The sequence below is a fragment of the Alexandromys fortis genome, unplaced genomic scaffold (genome assembly GCF_014885135.2).
Source record: "Alexandromys fortis isolate MF-2015 unplaced genomic scaffold, M_Fortis_MF-2015_v1.1 scaffold_14, whole genome shotgun sequence".
Lineage (NCBI taxonomy): Eukaryota > Metazoa > Chordata > Mammalia > Rodentia > Cricetidae > Alexandromys > Alexandromys fortis.
Genome location: NW_026067910.1, coordinates 19266279 through 19287528, shown reverse-complemented (window position 1 = coordinate 19287528; position 21250 = coordinate 19266279). Strand labels below are relative to the sequence as shown.

General features: G+C 52.8%; 1 protein-coding gene across 3 annotated transcripts in view; it reads right to left on the bottom strand.

The window, feature by feature from the left end:
• Zmiz1 (zinc finger MIZ-type containing 1) overlaps nucleotides 1–21250 on the bottom strand; it is a 201137-nt gene that overhangs the window by 126289 nt on the left and 53598 nt on the right. For all 3 annotated transcript variants that reach the window (XM_050138036.1, XM_050138033.1, XM_050138035.1), the window contains exon 3: nucleotides 338–411. The gene's annotated coding sequence lies outside the window, so the exon portion shown is untranslated. The remainder of the gene's footprint in view (nucleotides 1–337; nucleotides 412–21250) is intronic.

Genomic DNA, 21250 nt, shown 5'->3' with positions numbered 1-21250 from the left:
TGCCATCCAGACCACCTCCTGGTGGGTCCTGTGTCCCACTGGGGTTCAGGGTCACCAGTGTGTTTCTAAGTGTCACGATGCTGAGGCTGGGAATGCCAGCCCTGCATCCCAGCATTCCCAACATTGTCTCAGTGGCTACTTGAGAAGCATCAAGGCAGAAGCCATGGAACATGAGCTGTAGGGAGCACTTGTCAGGATACAATGACATCCAGCAGAGGTGTTGGCGCTAGGCCCCACTATGAGGGCTGAGAAGCCCCAGTGTGGCTAAGACTAACATAGCACCCCCAGCCCTCCTGCTCATCCGCTCCGGGAGCTCTAAGCAGAAAGGAGTACCTACCTCCGTGTAGTTCCTAGTGTTCCTGTACTGGTCAGCAGCTCACAGGCCCTCCACTTCACTCAAGGTCCATCCTCCTGCAATGAGAGGGAATGGTTAGTGTGTCCAGCTCAGCTCCTACAAGGCCTGCAATGCTAACCACACTGCCACAACTGCTACCAAAGAAAAAGCGTAACCGGCAGAACAAACCGGTACAGGGGAGCAAGCACCAAGGGGTGTCTGGGATGATGTAGGCAGGACCACACACCCCATTTCTGTAGGCTTTAGCTTCCCTGGCCAATGGATCTCTCTCTCTCTCTCTCTCTCTCTCTCTCTCTCTCTCTCTCTCTCTCTCTCTGTTCTGGAGGATCCAAGAGGAAGTGGTAACACTCACTCATTCACACAATAAACATGGCATGAACAGACACCCAAGCTGTGATAGTGATTGCTGCTTCAGGGGCTGCCCCACAGAGCCTCAAAGCGTGGAGTGGCCTCTTTAGGAGGGTGAAGTTAAAGAACCAATCCGAAAGGCAGACCGAGATTCAGGGAACAGAGTCTGGGCAGAAGGAAAAGTATAAGCATTCCCTAAACGGTAGGGAAGGAAGTGTGGTATAGAGGACCTGACAACGGGAGGCTCAGGCTCAGGAGCGCAGGGGAGAGTAGCGGTGGGCAGAAGCAGCCAGAGAAGGGGAGTGACCCTGATTCTAGATTGGGAAGGGGACATAATGTAGAGAAGCTCCGCTGGTGGCGAGGAATGGGGCCAAGTTATTCTCACTGGGTGACTCTGGTCACTCCACACTGCCCACGGAGCTCGTAGTACCCAGGAGGCTCTCTGGTCGGGTGAGAGATGCAGACTCCAATTTCAGGTCTGTCTCTATGAAAGCAATTCTGTGGCTGGAAGCAAGCATTGTGCTTCCTTGGGCCAGTACCCTAGCGTCTGAGTCATAAAAATGCTGGCTACAGGGCGGGATGCCTCTCAGAGTAGGGAGGCCTGGCTGACGGCTGGGCGGGTGATGCCAGCCATGCAGCCTGGCTTATACTCAGTCAGACCCAGGCTCTCTCATTGCCCAGCAGGCACTGATGCCAGAGAACCCTGAGCCCTGGGGTTGAGGGTACAGTCTCTAGTCGGAAGGACCTGGTTCAAACCCCCATTTCACCTTCTCTCTAAATATGTATGCCTGGTACACACCTCCCTGACTCAATTGTAGGGAGATAGATAGGCCCCCACTTAGAGACACAGACTGTATAAGGCAGTGTATATAGGGTGTGGACCCTTATCCGCTAGTGGGGACATGAATCACCCCACAGAGGCTAGTGCAGTGTTCCATACAAAACACAGACCCACCAGGTAAGCCAATGCGTCACTTTGAGAATATAAACAGTCCCTGGGTTCTGTAGCTATAATGTTCCATTTTACAGTGGGGGAAACTGAGGACCAGGGTCTCATACACAGCAGCAATTGGGCTGGTGTGGAAGGTGAATGAGTCTCCTGCCTCCAGCCATCCACAGTCCAGGCGTTTCCCGAAGTCTAGTTGGCCAGCAGAGCCACTGATACAGAGAAAATGATTATTTTGGCAGTGGGGACAGAAGTCAGAGCCGTAAAGGCCTTGCTCACTTGTTGGGTGTCATCCAGACCTTAAGGACCAATGCCAGGCCTGCCACTCAGGGTGCGAGGCTTTCCCTCCGGCGTCTGGTTCAGCACGAACACATTTCCCCATCTCCTGCAGACCCTACTACCTCGGTGCAAAACTGATGCAAACGGGTAAACAGGCCAGAGAGGGTGACAAGTGGGGGACACCAGAATTTGAGCTCTGGACTGGGTCAAAGGTGTAAGTCTGCGTTGTAGCTGAAGACAACAGAGCAGAGGGCTGACACTGAATCCATACCGTGATGGCTGGAATTAGCCTGAGGAAATGTTCTTTCATTTATCTGCAAGGCCCAGAGAAGTTCTCCAATTGCCTAAGGTCACACAGCTACCGCAGAGTTAATAAACATCACCCTCTGGCCCTGGAAGTTATTCAGTAGCCCTGTTCAGGAGCGTGTGGACCCGAGGCCTTCCTACAGAAGGAGGCTCAGGTACCAGGAGCCTGGGTAAGGCTGTGGAAACAGAAAGGATACAGTACTCAAACCTCACAGTCCTGCCAGTGTCCTCTATTATGGCTCCCAGCCTACGTGAGCTTGGACAGCCAGTAAGGCCAAGGACACAGGCAAGAGGTGACTTGTCCTTGGCTGTTCCCAGACAGTGCAAACCACAGGGTAAATGGCAGGTCTGAGAGGCACTGTTTTCTTCCTCAAAGGCCTTTGGTATCCTGGAGGGTTGTGGGCAGTAGGAGCTCACCCTGGTTTCCTGTGGATGGGGACCCTCGCAGGGTGGGGGGTGAGATTCCAACCACAAGGCAGCTTCCAACAGTTACACAGAGAAGGCCACACAGGGCCACACCCATCTTGGGCATGATTCCAAAACTCCAGAGGGGAATGCAGTTGTTGGAGGCTCCATCAGGGCAGACCCTGGCTGGTCTGGCGTAAGGCAGAGATCACTTGGGGACTGGGACTGTCCAGGGTCAAGACAGATTGCCCCAACCATTGCCAATTTACTATCCCACCTCCACCAGGGATTCCTAGGAAGAAGTGGGGGTTGTGATGATGGAGACCATGATCTGAATTGGAACTCTGGCTTTGCCTCTTCCGTTAGATCAGAGGGCAGGGATGGGTAGGGTTGGGCTTAAGACTCTGCTTTGCTATTGCTGGGTCACCTTAAACAAGTCACTCAGCCTCTCTGATACCCTATCTCCTTTCTAAGTAAGGGGTAACTTCACCTCTAGCTACTCGCCCACAAGGAAGGCTCCAGGTTGGTGTGGACCTTGGCCGAGCACGAGCATACCCAGACCAAGGGTAGCTAGATAGCCCTTACAGTGTGTGGGTTAAATGATGAGCCCACAATCCTGAGGGCTGAGCCAGACACAAAGGTGTGGAGGAAAAGACCATGGAATGGTAACAAAGCAGCTTTGGGGAAGTACAGAACTGCTCTAATCACAAGTGGCGAAGTGGCCACAGAACCTCCATCATGTGGGCATGCCCATGCCCAGCTGACCTGGTACAAAGACCTGAATGCTTCCCCATCTCCCAACCCTTGGTGCCTGACCTAGATGGAGCAGTTGTGCTATCCCTGCTTTGCGGAGCTGATATGCCAGAGTCTGGGGTAGGGAAAGGGTCCCCTCTTGGGTCCACTCAAACTCTTCATGGGGATAGAGATTTCCTCACCTGAGAGATTTACATAGACACACATCCCCTGAGGTGACCCTGAGCCCAGGACCAGGCCCAGGCTGGCTCCAGAAACAAGGCAAATATTTACCCCAGATGGTTATCCAAACCTTATCTGAAGCTCTGCCTCCTGCATTCTTGGAATACATGTTCCCTGACCTCACCCTCACTAGCTGAGCTGTGGGTTAGCCCGGCTCAGGCTCCAGGGCTAGGGGGAGCCAAGGTCTGCCAGAGCCGGCTCAAAACTTCCCTCTATGTGCACCCAACAAAAGATGTCCCAGGATGGTCTTGGAGAAGTGCACATTGGCAGGAAGCACCCACAGGCCTACCACAGACTTCCAACCAGTGGCTAGCCTCGCCCGGAGATGGACATGGGATGAGATCTGTGTTGATAGCACTGGCGCCTATTATCCAGGGTTAGTGACACTGGCAAGCAAGTGACATCAGTATACTCACATGGACACATACCAGAGTATGTGGCCCAGTCTGCAACCACAAGGATTGTCCCACCTGCTGGTCCTTCTGCAACAACTCTACCGGCTCTCTCTCAGCCCTCAGCATGGTCCTGGGTCCCCGAATGAGAAGGTCCCATTAAGCAGACCCGAAACTACACATCTGAAGGTAGAAGCCTCTGGCTAAAAGGAGCAGAATTTTGAGGCCCCATCTCACACTGCACTCCGAGCATCACTGCCCTGTGGACCCTGGTCACCGTCAGTCCCTGAAGAACCACCTGAATAAAGCTGTCTTCATAGAGGTGTCCCTCCCTGCCCAAGATCTCTCCAGAGCGTTCAGAACATCCGGTGTTTCCTTCTTCTTGCATAGTTAGAACTGGGCAGTTATCTATATTTTGGGTCATGAAGGCCACAAGGGAGGACTTGGCTTTCCTCATTCCTGGCAAGGTGGAGCTGGAACCTGGGAGTTGGGGGACTCACCATCTCTGATGCTGCTGCACCTCACTGGTCTTCAGGTGACAAGCTGGTGGCTCAAGCTGCTAACACATGGGCAGGAATGCCTGGGAATAACCATTAGGAGGTCTACGGTCTAAGAACTGCTCACAGACTCAGTCAGCCCAAGGACACCAGGTTCTCTAACCAGGGAGCCAGGGATAGGGCAGGAACAGTGGGCTGACCTGCTGGGCAGGTGACAACTACAAACCAAGGGGGTTATCTGTCTCCTGGGTCCTCATAGATACCCCTGAGCATCAGGGGATATTCCAGGCTGCTCTTGGAGAAGAGAACATTGGCAGAAACCACCCACAGGAGAGACAGCCTGTGAAACTCGGTTCACACTCTAGAGTCATCAGGAACCCAAAGACGCGGTGATGGACGAGGGTCACTGAGACTAGGTTCTCATTTTTAAAACAGGAGCTGTTGGCAGACCTCTAGGCACTGTCCTTCACTCATTCTCTCCCTCAGTAACTTCTTTCTTTCCTTTAACAAATGACCCTGACGACCACATGCGAGAGGAGCCAAACAGAAGCAAAGGACAGTAAGGTGGAGCTGGGAAGTGGGCCCCTGGTGGCTTCTCTGCCTGGCCGTGTGTTCCCATTTTGAGCTGAGGTGGGAAGGCAGGTGGATGGACAGTCCCAAGGTATCTTGGAGCATGGGAACAGGTAGTCATGTGGGGGATGTGTGGATGGGGGGGGGGGAGAGACTAAGAAACCAGGGGAGCCAGTCTTGGCTCACAAATAAGCAGCTGACCTTTCCAGACCTTACTTTCTCCATCTGGGGCCATCATGACTAAAGGCCTGGATGAGTTGGCTTCATAGCCATTAGCTGGTACAGGAAATTCAAGAAGTTTGGGCACTGGGGCTTGTGTATTCCCTATGACCTCAACCCCCATCCCTAGGCAATCACACTCCCTAGCAGGCATCCCTTGGAATTCTGGCCACATGTGCTCGGAAAATAATGGAGGCCAGATTTATAAATTCCAGACTAAGAAAAGTCCTGTTCTTATTGAGGCTCTATCACCCCTGAGGCCTAGCTAGAACCCTCTCTCTCTCCTGTTGCTTCAGTCTGCATGGCCCTGAGCCTGTTTTCTCAGTGGTGTGACAAAGGGGGCGGAGGGACAAGATGTTAAAGGGTGATGATCCAGTCTTCCTTCCATAGGTGGCCAGTGAGTCTTCAGGAGGCAGCTGAAGGACCTCACTCCACAGTATGTTCCCAGGACCACAGCACTCCACAGTACGTCCCCATGTACTTTACCAATTCACCCTCCCTACCAGCATCTTGTCTGTCAGAGCTGCACTCTGTGTACAGCTTTCGCCTTTCACTTTCTCCTCACCTGGGCCAGCTGCCTCCCATTCCCTGAAGTTTCCAGCCGGCCAGCTTCTAGGGAAGAGGGGTGAGGCCTATGTGGCTCAATGAACTCTGGGAGGAGAATAGCATCATCAGGAGGCAGGCAGAGAAGGGCATCCCCGACCTGCTTTACTGTGCATGGCCAGAGACGAGCTAGTTTTGCCTTCCTGGGTGCCCGGAGCCCAGCCCTGAATGGTGCCAGTATGTTTCGGCCTCTGCATCTCCCGGCACCAATTATGGGTGTGATGTCAGCTCACCCATCCCTGAGCCAGGGCACACCCAGAGCAGGTTGCCTCTCTGCCCTGGAGATGCTGATGCGCCCCAGGAACATGCCAGCCAAGTCTTGCAGACATAAGGTGCCCTTCTCCATAGCAACTGGGAATCCCCCTGTTCTTTCATAAGGAGGGGCTTGTACCCCAGTTATTTGATTGGACTGTCAGGGTGAGGAGTGACACCCTCACCAGCCCACTCATCCTGAAGACTGACAGACCTGGAAGGCCCAAGGTGAGCAGTCTCTTCAGATTGCTCTAGAGTCTAATCCTAGGCTTTGGGCACCCCAATATTACAGTCTGAATGTGTTCCCAAAGTATATGCGTTAATGGTTTGGAGGTGGAGCCTTTAGAAGGTATGTAGGATTGAGTGAGGGTGTAAAGGTGGGGCCCTCATGGTGGTATTAGTGGCTTCACAGAAGAGTTCAGTCTTGCCACGCAATACCCTCTGCTGTGTTGGGAAGCCCCCAGCAGATACTAACACTAGACACTTGGACTCCCCACACTCCAGAACTGTGGGCCAAATAAACTTTGATTCTTCCTAAACTATCCAGTCTCAAGTAATTTGCTACAGCAACAGAAACAGAGCAAGGGAAACACTTAGCTGGAGTGTTACACCAGGAGAGGTAAGTGTGGTCACAGTGTTGTGGGCTCTGCTTGGATTAAAGAGGCAGACAGTGACACTCACATGTGTGTACTGCCTCTGCCCCAGGTCTAGTCTTAATACGCGGTTTATACATATGAGCCCACTATGAGCACACTTGTACACCTCACAGCAATTCTATGAGATGGACAATGGCATCCTCATTGCACAATGAGGAAAATGAGACGCAGGTACTGGAGGCCACATGGTTAGGGTCAGAAAGTGACAGAGCTGACCTCGGTACCAGCTAGCTCTAGGATCTGAGAACAGAGTCAACAGGACTGTCTTCCCAGGGGCTCCTGAGTAGAGTAGAGAAGGTGGCTACCAAAGGACCCCCAAACCAGAGCACCTCAGCCTGCTGCAGACTACACCCAAGGACCCAACTTCACTGGTCTGAGACAGTTTACCATCCAAGACTGTCAGAGTTTCCCTGAAGCCTGGGCTGAGAGCGCTAGCTCGCCCACGATCACTCACTCCACTGCACTGGAAATGGAGCTTGGGGATGGAGGGCACCATTCCAGGTTCAGGGATCCTGGAACCTGGAGCTTAGCCCCCAGATTCTGTGTCCTGGGTTGTTTTGAGTGTGTGGACACAGCACTGTCCTCTCCAGAGGGGCAGCCCCCATATGTGGGTGGGAGAGAAGAGGCAGCCAGCAGGGAAAACAGAACAGTGTGCAATCTGATGACACACAAGCTCAGCAATAGTGACTCATAACCATCCAGCCCATGACTCCACCCACTGCCAGAGCTTCTGGACTGGACGAGAGCCCCTCCCACAGGGAGCAGAGAGCCACAGAAGGCGGAAGGAACAATGGGATCCACCTAGGACTAGGTGGGACAGGGAGACACCCAGAGGAAGCCATGAGGGGCATGGTGTCAGCTTGAGACGACCAGTCCAGTACACAGGAAAGGGAGGCTGGCCTGGGTCCCAGGTGCTGGCATACACTTAGGTCTTTTTGTCTCCTCATGACTCAGGGACCCCATGCTGGATGCACATTCAGGCTTCTCAATGCCAATTTCTCTCCCCAAGAACACACGACTCCTCAGTCTAAGCACTTCAGGGGCACTGGCTCTTTCTTTCTCTGTACCTCTGTATGACTTTCAGGGATCAATCTATAGCACCAAGTGACAAAGGCTCTGTAAGGCAAGAGGACAGAGTGGATCCTGACGTGGAGGGGTCCCACACAAGTGCGAGGTGTTTCCCACCTACCTTTTCTCACCCTGCCAGGCCACAGTGACCTGAGCCCACTTTCTTTGGAGTCCTGACGCCCTCCTTGGTCCCCTTGGTACCAGACATCCATGGACATACTGAACTGTACTGGGCTGGTGGCCACCCGGCTTGAGGAGGTGTCCCAGGTGTGTGGATACCTCCACGGGCCAGAAAAATGGGCTAGAATACCTGCTCAGAGCCGCCATCCCCACTCTCAGACTTCCACGTACAGATCTACACAGCTGCCTAAGCGAGACAGAGCTCAGACATGGTCTACTTGCTGGGCTAGGAGGCAGAAAAAGGGGCCCATCCTCATCCTCAGGTATGTGGGAGAGACTTGTGAGTGGTCACCCAAGTCTGGCTGTCCTCACCAATCCTAAGTTCATCCTCTGCCAAGGGTTTCATTTTCCTGACCGCTTATGCTGGGCAAAGTATCCACCTCTCCCTGGCTTTTTATAGATGAGGTCCAGAGTGGGCAAGGGACTTGCCCAAGCGGATCACCAAACCAACCAGTGGCCAATTCGGGAGAAAGAATCCGGGTGTCTGGCTTGCAGGCCTGCTCTGAGGTTTCTCCCATGAGCCTGAAGGTCAGTGATTGTCCGATGGAGCCCAGTCATCCACATGCAGGGTGTGGGCTTGTGCAAGCTGAGAGCTCTACCAATGGGACAGCCTGGGAGGAGTCAGAACAGGTCAGGGGCAGGGCAGTCCTTCCTTATTCAGGAGGGTAGGATTCTTGGTGGTGGCTCCCACGGGAATAGGAGACACTTCAGTCAGGAAACTTGGGTGGGCCAAGGTAGTGCTTGGGTAGGGCTTCCTGTAGGGGGTGACCCGTGTGTCTGCAGCCCTGGGGACAGGACAGGCTTCATTGTACTTCATCTCTGGGCTAGACCCATCCTCCCGCTTGCCCTGGCTTCCTGTCCCATCAACTCCACCAGGCTCAAGGGAGAGGGAGGACCTCAGAGGTCTCTCTATAAGGGCTGCTGCTTTCTGGAGGCAGGACAGAAGACTAGGAAGCCTGGCAGGCTTGGCCACCATGGCCTCTGACCTCTGGGACTCTGGTCATTTATTTTACAGAATGAGGCCATGACAAAAGTACCAACTGGGAGCCGGGCGGTGGTGGCTCCCAGCACTCAGAGGCAGAGACAGACGGATCTCTGTGAGTTTGGGGTCAGCCTGGTCTACAAGAGCTAGTTCCCGGACAAACTCCAAAGCTACTGAGAAACCTGGTCTCAAAAAAAAAAAAAAAAAAAATACAACCGGGTTTCACCCCTGAGCATATAACCTTGGACGCAGCTGAGCAGGACCCCGTGGGAATTAGTCTGACCTAGTGCTGACGTGGCAGACCACCCACGTAGTATGCAGGGAAAAGCCCAAGGAATCACCCATGCACACTTTGATTCCAGCAGTGTAGGTGACCCCAGCTCATTCTCAGGAATTGGGGATACGCCCACCCAGGCTGAGGGTACAGTAAAAAAGGAAGTTGGTGCCCTGCCCCATGGTGGGAGGGGTTGTAGACATAGAGGCAGCTTGTAGTCCCTACGTGGCCCCTCCCTCATACCTCCCCAGCCAATGGGAGGCAGTTACATTGGGTCTCCATCAGGCTGCAAGACATCAGAGTGATAAAGACCTCCCAGGTGGCCCCTGGGCCCACCTCAACATAGGCTTCTCCTGTTTATTGAGAGTGGGAGAGACCAGCTGCCTCTGGAACCTAACTCTCTTGCCTACACACGGCAGCCCAAGCAACGCCCCACCAAGGCATAGCCCAGCAGGCCTCCTGGCCCTGGAAATCCTGACAGGAGGGAAGCTACATCTGCTGAGCTTTGGCAGAACCGACATGAGCCACACCCTGGCCACCAGTTCTAGACAAGAGGTCTGGTTTCGACCGCTGGGAATCCTGAGGCAGGAAACCTGGGAGGGGCTCAGAGATGCTGAAGGCCAATGGACTGTGGCCCTCACACAAGTGGGGTGAAGGGCAGGGGTCAGCCTTCAGCCTGGCAGGTGGCCAGCACACTAGAGCTACCAGATGACCGTGGGCAGTGGAAGGCCAACCCTGGGGCTGTCGTGTGCAAGCTAGGGTTGGGACGAAAGCCCAGAAGGCACTGTAGACTCTGGCCTCGTCACTCTGCAGCCACCCTGCCCTGCACCCACATACATATGTAAGTGGTAAAATGGCAGCCACTGGGTACATCCCTCTAGCTTTTCTCTACACAGAGGTTCCCCATTTCTCTTCATCACATTGAATACTATACCCCTAAATGTTATCACAGCAAAGCTTAGGGATACCTGTTATGCCGAGGTGGCTCCCGGTACCTCGTCATCTCAATACCCAGTACCAAGTGTGCCTTTCCCTCCCAGAGTCCGGGTAGTCGTACCCCAATTCCTAGCCACAGCTGCCTCTTCTAACAGGTCTCACCTTCTTGATCCCTTTGGCCCACCTGGGAGGCCACCACTGATTTGGCATTAGTACCTCTAGGACTAGGGATGTGGTTTTACTGGAACACAGGGCCAGCAAGGAAACATGCCAAGAAGCATTTGTTAAAGAAAGGAGATTGGGAAGAGTCAGCCAAGAAGGGGATGAAGACATGAACATAGGCAACTCATCAAATATGTCTCCCCTACCCCCTTCCAGGCCTGGGAGGGCAGCACCATTCCTGGAAAGACTGGTGAAGGCGGTAAAATGCAAGGATGGCCCATTTGGAGCGATTTCAGGGCTGTCTTTCTCTGCCTGGAGGGTTCATAGAAGGCCCCAGATGTCCAGAGGTCATCCTGGCCTGCATATCTGCCAGCTGCACACAGCTGCTCTGGCTCAACATCCCTGGAGAAAGGGCCCCTCCTCAGTGAGGAACACCTGTCAGTCCTCGGTCCTCGGGGGAATGAAGGTCCCCGCCCCACCCCCACCCAGTAAGCTCTGACCCAACACCATGCTTCAGTCTCCTGAACAGTGGTAAGTGGGACAGGTCATCTCATGACAAGGTCACAGGGTTCTCACTGTGGAAGGGACTTGATCTCAATCCTCCAGCAGGACGGAAACACGTCAGACATGGGGTTCCCCAAAGGCTCTGGAGAAACTCCTTACCTCCACATGAACCAGGGCCTGCCTCACAGCAGGCGCTTAACAAACATTCAGTGACTTTCTGGGTACCTGGGGGAAAGCCGAGGGTCAGGACTCTGTGGCACAGGTCTGGGGCCTCAGTAGCTGGAGTCAGCTTTCATACCCACCCCCGTTTCTGGCTGGGATGCTGCCTTGCCAGAGGAACCAGCCTCTCTGTGCTGGGGATGGAAGGGCTTCTGTGGTCAGATGGAGCAAGAGACCCTTGTGGAGAGGGTAGCGCAGTGGCCCAGGAACTCTGACACCTGGCTCAGGGCCCCACACGGCACTACAGTGCCCGTCCTCTGTCCTTTGCTGCTACCACAGCCTCCTTGCTTCAGCTGGCCTGACTGCTTACTTAGACAAACAGGACAAGAGCAGTCATGTGACGGTCAAGGTTTCCTTGGCCTCACATGTATGTACACACACACAACCACCTCACTGGGTGAGGTGGCCACAAGGCCCAGCAGGGCAGGCTGGACCAGCTCAGGTTTCTGAAGGACACGTGACCAGTGGCCTTCCCTCACTTAGAGAGATGCTCTTGGCAAACATTTGTTTTCTGTCCTTGGCCATGTTGGATGAGAAGCCACGACTGTGGGGGACAAGGATGTCAGGATGAAGAGGGACACATGCCCACCCAGGCCTCTGTCTGCTATTTTCCTTCCTGCCTCTGCTCCTGAAGGGCAGACACACGACAGGCGGGCCCTCTGTGGCTGCTAGCAACTCTCAAATAACAGGATGGACCTCAGACTCAAGGCCCAGAAAGGCAGCCTCAGGGACTTTGCGACAGAATATAAGCGCCCTAGCGGGACTCCACAGCAGGGTCTCCATGACAGACGCTGGGGCGCGTTAGAGGTCAAGGGAAGGGAACCCGTTGCTACCTAGTAGCTCCACCTCTGCCTCTGACACCCCAGAGACAGGCCCAAGACTACATTCTGTCTCTGCCTTGCTGGTGGCTGTGTGAGCGCAGCAGCTAGTTTCCACCTACCCTGGCTCAGGCCTGGCCTGGATACCAGGGCCCAGCAGCCCAGAAGCTGCCCATAAAAGCAACCCTGGAAAGCCAGAGAAAAGTGAGGGGTGTGGCTGAAGGTTCCCAGATAAAAGCCCTATCCATGTGGCCCCAGAAAGTTCTTCAAGGAAACCACCTCATCTGTTCTCTCAGCGGCTGAGTAGCAGGGCGCCTGTCACTCGGCTTTGCAGATAGTGGTGGGGTGAGGGTGTAGCCACAGAAACAACACTAACAAGGAGGTTGCCTATCAGAGCCAGGGTCCATGTTTCTCACCCATGCCCCACTCCGCAGCCCTGGGAACAGTTTACCTAGGAGTTCCTGACCCCGTTTCCAAGGCCAAACCCTGATTTCTGAGGAGACACTCAGGATCCAAGCCCAGGAATTCTACATTTTCTTCAGTGTTGAAGACCCTAGGAAGCAGTCCTTACATGTTCACAGGGGAAAGAGAAAGGGAGTGAGAGACAGAGAGAGAAGACTCGAAGAAGCGGAAACATTCACTGGGTCACAAAGAAGGATGGAGAATACATAGGGGCAACAAAGTGAGAACTGAGTGGTCAGAGGACTCAGGACACACAGAGTGAGGAAGACCTGGAAGAGTGAGAAACAAGAGCTGGGCGGGAGGGCGGTGTGTGTGTGTGTGTGTGTGTGTGTGTGTGTGTGTGTGACAGAAGATAGGGAGGGAATGATTCAAAGAGTGAGCAAGAGAAAGGGAAACTCGTGAATGAAGAGGTGATGGATAGGAAGGCAGGAGGTCAGCAGGGAGTGTGTGCTGGAAGATGGAGAGACCGGAGAAAGCAAGCTTGCCCACAGAACGTTAAATACCTAACAGGAGACGACAAATCAAATGGGAATTACTGCGGTAAAAACATAATTAGAAACTTGATTGAAGTTAAACAGAATTTACATAACACTGCAAATTAACTTTACACAACTATTCACTGGGAAGGGCGAAGAAAAAGCATTTCATTAGTAATCTATATTTAAACAATGGGCACTGGAAAACTTTGGGGTTCAGAACCGGGTGCCTTCAAAAGGCGAGGACTGCCAGAGAGTTTAATGCAGCGTGTGTTGCGGGCAGTGGTGGGCAGGGTCCATGGGGCACCTCTGTGCCTGCTGGGGAGCAGGGTACCAGATGTGCTTCTGATGCTAGACCCGACTGGCTGCTGCTGTGTGGCTCTTCGCAACTGCCTCACTTTCTCTGGGCCTCTATTCCCTTCCCTCCACAAAGCGAAAGCTGAAAGGTGGTTTATGCTCGGATATTCTAGAAGAACGTGGGAGATGGTAGAGTTTGGTTTAAGCTCCTAGACTTTGGATTCAGATGGCTCGGGTTCAAATGGCCCCCTGACAAATTAGCTGTGACATCCTACACACTTTGTCCTCCCGAGCCCTGGCTTACCAATCTGTTCAATGGCGATAAGTCCAGCCCTGCCAGAGATCACTGAGGCAGGAGGGGATTAAGACAGGGACAGGTGGAGGGAGGCTTAAAGAAAGTGAGTCTAAAGGCCCTGGGATTACTTGGCCATCCGCGGAGCACATTAATTAGATTACCCACAGTCTCCTGCCACTGAGATGACACAGAGCCCCATAGCATCAAAGCAGCCTTGGCTGGCTCCCCTAATCCTAATGCAGAATCATGGGGCCCCTCCTCGCACGCTTTCCCCAAGTCCTCACCTAGGTTCCATGCAATTCTCAGACTGAGAAATGTCAGAAGCCAGCAAGCGGCCTACCCTCCCCGCCAGTGTCAGCGCCTGCAGAGGGCTGGCCTTGCTCCAGTGGCCGTGTCTAATGTCCAAAGCCCCTGTCCTGCTGAGTCCCCAGGCAGGGCGGGGCTTCTCTCTAAGGAGTTCCACATTGCTCGGGCGCATTGCATGTTACAGGTTTTTCCCTCAACCCCACAGTCTCAACCGCACTTCCGAGAGCTCTTGGGAAATGGGAACCCACTGTCATTCCCTCCGCCCACCTGCCCTGAGGCATGTGAGGGAGCTTCAGGGTCAGGGTCGTTAGAAAGAAAAGAGACGGCTCAAGTACCCTCTGGGTGCTGGGTCCATTATGGAGCAGGTGCAGCTTCCAAAGTCCTGCACGGTGGCAAGGTGGGAACCCCTAACCCCGGTCCTGAACACCAAAAGGTAGTGTCCAGGAGCTGGGAGAGGACCTAGGAGGATACAAATGCTCTTTTTTGGTCTCACCAGTCTTGTCCTGGCCCAGCTGGGACACACTGAGACAGACAGCTTAGGTTAGGAGAGAAAATAATCACAGGAGAGAATCACAGTCCCCTGCCTGTGGCAGAGTGGTTAGCAGTCCAATCCTCCGGCAGCCCTGGATGGTGGTTCTCTCTTTAAGAACAAAGACCCATTCCTGCCCAGGAATGCAACAGGGGGCTGTTCTTGTCTTCCCCTTGAACTGCCTCCTCCTTGAGCCCTGTACTCTGGAAGGGGCACAATCATGGGCCCAACAGGACTTCTCAAAGAGAAACAGACAGACCTTAGGGTTAGAGGGCTGCTGGGGCCTTGCCAGATGAACAAAAGACCAGGACATGGGTTCACTAGCAGCCCAATGGGACACCTAGGGTCCTCTCCACTTGTGTGGCAGAAGAAAGCCTCTAGTTTCTAACAGCCCTCTCTGGATACTGCTTCCTTATTAAGGCCTCTGAGCCTTTGTGTATGTTCCCTCTGTTCCCTCTGCATTGCACTGCCCTTCCCAGTTTCCCTGATGACATCCTCTGCCCACTTAGAGCTGGCTCTGCTCTCCTCTCTCTCTGTCTGGTTGCACCCTCCTGACATCCATTCCTGTCCCCTCCCCAGGGCCAGGCCAGATGGCTGTGACTCAGACCCAGACTCCTGGCCTGCACACTCTCAACAAGCTCTCTCTCAGGGTGATCTCACTGGCTGCCTAGCTTGCAACACCGGCCACAAACAATTCCCGACCATGTATCTCCAGTCACAGCCTCTTTCCAGACTCCGGTCTAGCAGCTTCCTGGCTCGTCCTTTGTGGCTCAGAGGTGCAGCACCTCCAACCATCCAGAGCAGACTGCCTTCTGGGGTCCCACTCTGTACTCCCAGCAGTTCAAGGACAGAGAAAATGACATTCTCCTCTGCCTCTGTTCCAAAGCTCCCAGTCTGTCCCGACCACCCTTGATCCATAGGATCCTCCATCTGAGTCCGCAGCAAGCCTGATGCAGGGTTTCAGGAACATTTAGACTCAGCTGCTGCTCATCTCTTCCCCAGTACCCCAAGTCCCAAGCTACCAGAGCTCTCTTAGGACCTGGCAACAGGCTGTCAACGATTCTATGCTCCTAGATTGCTGTCTCCACCTCTCTAACGCCCTCTGTTGTCCCCAGTTGAGACCATCCTCCTTGAGAAGCCTCCCTTAACTATCCATAGAGCCCCCGCCCCATGTTGCATGGGTTCTCTTTTCTGCCTGCATTTCACTTCTTAGAACTCAGTCTCAAGCTTAGAGTGTAAAGGTGCCTGCCGTGACAACCTGAGTTCAACCCACACGCATGATGAGATGAGAAAATGCTCCCTAATTTCAAACAAACAAGTAAACTAATAAATGCTAAAACAAAACAACACTATCACCCACCACATGGTATCCTCATGTCTTAGACACTCACTGTCCCTGACTCCTCGAGAACAGAATCCTCACCAAGGGACGGACAGCTGGACAGTTTTACTCCCATTTACGCTGTCCCCATCTCTAGTGTATCTGCCCACAGAACTATTGCACAGCCCTCCTTACCTCCTAGTCCAGCCACAGTACAGAGCCTTGATGATAACCTTAAGGCAGTGAGAATGGCTCTGAGATCCAGATGCCGTTAATGCATGCTGTGCAGAGCTGCTCTTCCGTAAGCCACCGTGTATGTCTCTGTGTGGGCATGTGCACCTGAGTCCAGGTGCCCATGGAGGTTGGAGGCCAGAGTAATTGAGCTAGTACGATAGGTAGCTGTGAGCCATTTGCTGTGGGTGCTGAAAAGCAAAGTCCGGTCCTCTGGACTAGCAGTATATGCTCTAGTCACTGAGCCATTTCTATAACCCACATCTGTTTAATTTTTATATGTGTACATTGACACACAAGGAGAAGCTAAAGGCCACCACTGAGTACCTTCCATATCCACGCTCCATCTTTTTTGTTTGTTTTTGAGACATGGTCTTACCATGAGACTCTGTCTGGCCTGGAACTTACTATGAAGGCCAGGCTAGCTTAAATTCACTAAGATCAGCCTGTTTCTGTATCTCTAGGGGTGGGAATAAAGGTGTGTGCTACTATACCTGGTGTTCCACATTGTGCCTTTGAGACAGGGTCTCTTACTGAATCTGGAACCCTGAACCAGCTCAGCTAGACTCCCTACCCTCCAGACCCAGTTTAAAGCAGAGAGAGCCACAAAGTATAGAGTATACATAGGTAGGCATTTCTAACATAATTTAATAAATATGTAACCAATAAAACAAAAATACATGTTCTTTCTGGTTCTGAGTTTAGAATATTCTCACAAACTTCTAGAGTTTACTGGGCCAAGATCCTGCAAACTCACTATAGGGAATTAGTTCTGTTTGCAGGGAAAACAGCAGAGAAGTGAGTGCTTGGTCCACGCATCGGTACCCAGGCAGAGCCAAGGCCACAGAGGGCTGGAAGCTTGCAACAGCATCCTCCCTCTTTTTCCCAGCCCACGCCTAGTCCCACACAATCTCAAGGGGTGGTACGGGGCTTCCAGAGAATGAAGCAACAAAACGAAGGTGTCAGTGCGGAAACCTGGGACCCAAGATGGTGTGTCTTTCCCCAGCATTCCCTGGAGCTCTCCTCTCTTTCAACGGGCTCCCCTGCGCTACAGTGGTTGGCAGGGGCTAGAAGCATCAACCCCTCTTTGGATCACGTTGGGAGCTCCAAGTATGTTCCTGATCCTCCAATCAGCACTCCTGATCCTTCCTTGATCCTGCGGACTCTGGACAGTCACTAGCGCTCTGATGACCTTAGTGTTCCTATATATTTGTCTCTGAGACAGGTCCTGGTGATGCTGGTGGCCTCACAGTTCTAGAGCCATCCTGGTGCTTTGCAGCTGGAGACCCTGGCTGGGCCCCACGGCCTGCCCTCCTGTTGAGAACAGGATGTGGGTGTCAGGAGGTGAGGAGAATGTGGGGTCGAGTTGGGAGTGGCCTTGGGTTGGGACTTCCTGAAGCCAGATCGGTTTACCGCAGTCAGTTGGGCTCAGGACCGCACAGCTGTGAGTTATAAATGTTCCTCTCAGAGCAGGGTCTAGAGGCCCTGCTGCCAGTGGAGGCAGCAAGTGTCCAGAGTGGCCACCCAGGGGTCGTCCCCAGCTAACGGTCTGTCCTCTGGAGCTAGCTGCACCTGTTGGGCTCTCATGAGCTACGGGCTCTCTGTACTACTTACTCCGAGATTACTGATAAGAGGGCTGACCCCATCTTTGCCTGTCTGCTCCTTACCCTTCAGGTAAGAATCCTGTGGTTTTGGTAACTAACGAGATCCGTGAGGGCAAGGCCAGTCCTGGACCCTAACCTGGCACTAAACCTTTGACTTGGCACACAGCCAAACAGTCCAGTGACAACTGTACAACTCAGCAACCTGCTTCCCACAGCCTAACTGCCTTCTAGTGCCCACACAGCAGGGCATACACAGGGGAGGAGAGAGTAGGCGGATCTCAGCCTGCACGCAAAAGCCCTCAGCTCAGAAGCACAGAAGCAACAGGGCCCAGCACCAGACCTTTGTGTGAAGCAGGCCCTTTGCCAGGGATATTCTGGAAGGGAAGAGAAAGACAGTCCTTTCTCTCTGGGAACTGCCTAGAATCCTTCAGGCCATTCTCAGGCTTGGAAACTGCACGTAAGAGGCCAGCTTGTACACAACATGGTGTCTAAGGCTAAGAAGTTAGGTGCCTCTAAGAGTGGACAGTGTCACCTCCTGCTGGGACCACAGAAGGGGGAGCATAGAAACAGGCACACTGCTAAAACTCGGATCTATAAAGGCTGAAGTTTATGCAGTCTTGGAGGCCCTCTTGAAAAATACGTCAAATTGTATATAGAGTTAGGAAATGTCTATAGAATTAGGAAAACCATAACAAACTCCTGGGTCCTAAGGCACCCAACTCCTGTTTCTGACGAAGCTTCTTTAAACAATTTATCAGAAATGCTTATAATGCAAGCTCCCAATTACAACTTGCTGCACTTCTCTACCTGTAACATTCCAAAGCTCCTAGGGACTCCAAGACTCCATCCAGTGTCTCCCCATTCTTTGCTGATCATCGTAGTGGTAATGAGACTGTTCACAACGGCTAACTTCTTTAAAGGGCCTTTAGCTGCACCCGTCTAAGCACTTTATGCCAACTGATGGATTGGTTTAGTCTCACGGCACCCTAGGAAGTACATACTGTACTCGTTTTAAAAGATGAGGAAACATAAGGGAAGAAGAAAAACAGTTCAAGGTCACAGCCGGGATATGAACCCAGACAGGCTGGCACTGTGCCGTAGCCAGTCGCTGGCCAGTCCTCTCGGCCACTGCTCTGAGAAGCTGGAGAGACTCCAACAGCAGCAGCAGCAGCAGCAACCAAGGGTGGATGTTAAGCATACCCACTTGTTTATGCATTCATTCATGAATGAAATCACTCACTCATCCCACCTGGCACCAACACCTCAGCAAGTGAACAGGCGCCCCGCTCGCCTCACCATGCTGGGTCTCCTGCCTAGGCAGACATAGACACTGCCTTCATTTGCCAGGGCAGGTAGACAGGGTTTGGAGTGGGGGAAGCCTTAGAGATGGACCAGGCTGGCGCCATAAAGATCTTAGTGGGGTGCAGGAGGGGGCTGCTCAAGGTCATCCAGCATTCTGTCAGACTGCCCCACGTCCCAGAGAAGAGGAGGCGGCTGGAGAGTAGTGTCCAAGGGGGCCAGCCTGCAGTAGCCATGACCTCCTGAGAGGTTTGCAGCTAGTCTTTTGGAGGGCAGGAAGAGTTACTGGAAGTCTGGTGTCATGAGGCCAAATGACGGTGGAATAGGCTAGCTGGTAGCTGGTGGAGGAGGCAAAGGAAGAGACAGTGGCAGGTGTCTTCTGCCACTCAGGTCAGGTAGGCCTTTGTTCTCCCCTCTGTTGCCCATTTGCCCCTAAGACCTCCAGAATACCAAAGGGTTGATGAGCTGAGGATATGGGGCAGCACTGTGGTCCCCTCCCACTGTATACCACGACTGAGCCGAACACTATTCAAGGAGCACTCTGCTCATGGTTCTCAAATGTCTCAGCCCCCATCTCCTACTGAACAGAAGAGATCAGCAGACAGGATGGAAACCTTGGCTAGACACCACCGGAGCCTTAGAGCTGTCCAGTCCTAGTGACTTGAGACTGGCCTGGAAGACAGCTAGATAGTAGCGAGCCGTCCAGAGCTACACTGGCCTCCTATCTACAACCTACAATACCAGGAGGCCGGAACATGGGTCTGTGCCCTGTGTCAAGTGACCCTGGGCAGGAAGCCACTTTACAGGTCCTTCCTCTTGGGGGTTCCTGCTTATGGTCAATAGTTAGGGAAACTCTGGAGTGATCCAGGGGTGCCACCTGTCCCCAGGATGAGGCAGGTATCTACAGGCCAGGAAATAGGATGCAGGACTCATGTCTCTGGACCCCCCAACACCAGGGCTCTTTCAGCGTGTCCCTTCCCCCATCACCTGACTCCACAAGCCCATCTGTGTTCCACCTTAATAATCTATGTATCATTATTTTAATCATTTTAAACCAATCACCTTTTTACTTAGCCTCATCTAAAGTGCTATCATCTGACAAATCATGGGTCTTATATACTAATTATACATATTTCTGATCCGCATGAAAATAAATACATAATATTAAAACTGTGAAATCAGCCCCACACCTGTTTCCTGGCACATCAGTCTGCAAGGCTTGGGAGGGTGCAGGCTTGTCATGGTGGGGGGGCTCCGTCCAGGTGAGGAGAGTGCTCCCAAAAGAATAAGGGCTGCTGGGGAGCTAGAGCACAGATGGGAAGCGAGAGGAGGCAGAGATCTCTACAGCAGCACAAAGGTTTGGCCAGGCCCTTTTCTCCCGTAGGTGGGACAGTCTGGGTCCCAAGTTCTTAAGTCCACTGCCCACAAAATGCATAGCACAATGAATGAGTACTGGAATAAGAGTCCACTCTCTGCCTCTTGCTAGGGGGTGTGGGTTTCAATTTCCCCATATGTTTAAGGGCATGAGTCAGGGGGTCCCCCCCCCAGTTCCATTAGTCAGACTGCAGCCCAAGCACTCATGGTCTCTGACATTCCTGGTGACCTCTTGGTCCCCAGAATGGCCCTCTGACCACAGTCTCCCAACACTTCATGTGTGACAGCTACAAGACTAGACAACCAGCTAATCTGAATCCTAGCAAGTTTGAATCCCGTCTTTACATGGAACAAATATAGTATTTATGTAAAAGTCGTTAGGAGTACCTACCTCTCTTTTGAATTGGCGGAAATACATGCAAACTGAACGGTGATTAGGCAGCTGACGGGTTTGGTAGCACAATCACGCCTGCAGCAGTGTCCTAGTCCTTAAACACGGCGCTCCTGGGAAGCAGCAGGCCCTATTTACACACTGCATTTATTTATTTGTTTGTTTATTTATTTATTTATACGTTTTTCGAGACACGGTTTCTCTGTGTAACAGTCCTGGCTATCCTCGAATTCACTTTGTTTGCTGGCCTCAAACTCACTGAGATCTGTCTGCCTCTGCTTCCCAAGTGCTGGGATTAAAGGTGTATGCCACAATCCTTACCACCCCCACCCCACCCCCCATTTTACACACTGCATTTATAAAAACAAAGTAAACAGGGACAGAGAACATGACCTGGCCCTGCTGGCTGGCAAGGGTCCTGGCACTGAGCAGGGCCCAGAAGGGGAGAGGCCAACGTGCCCAGCAGGGAGGAGGGGTAGTAAAGATACCGCCAAGGTTCCGTGGGTCTATTTCAGGCCTGCCGTGTGTCATGAGAAGCTGGGAATGAAGCTCCTCAGCAGGAAGTGGGCTGCACTGTGTGAGGGGATGGAAGCGGCCGTTTTGACCCTCCTGTCTGTTTTTTTCTCTGCTGTGGTTGCTTATTTTCCCTTGGCTGGCCCAGGTCATCTACTGGATATTTCTCAAGCTGCCACCTCCAATATGAAGAAAGGGAATATTTT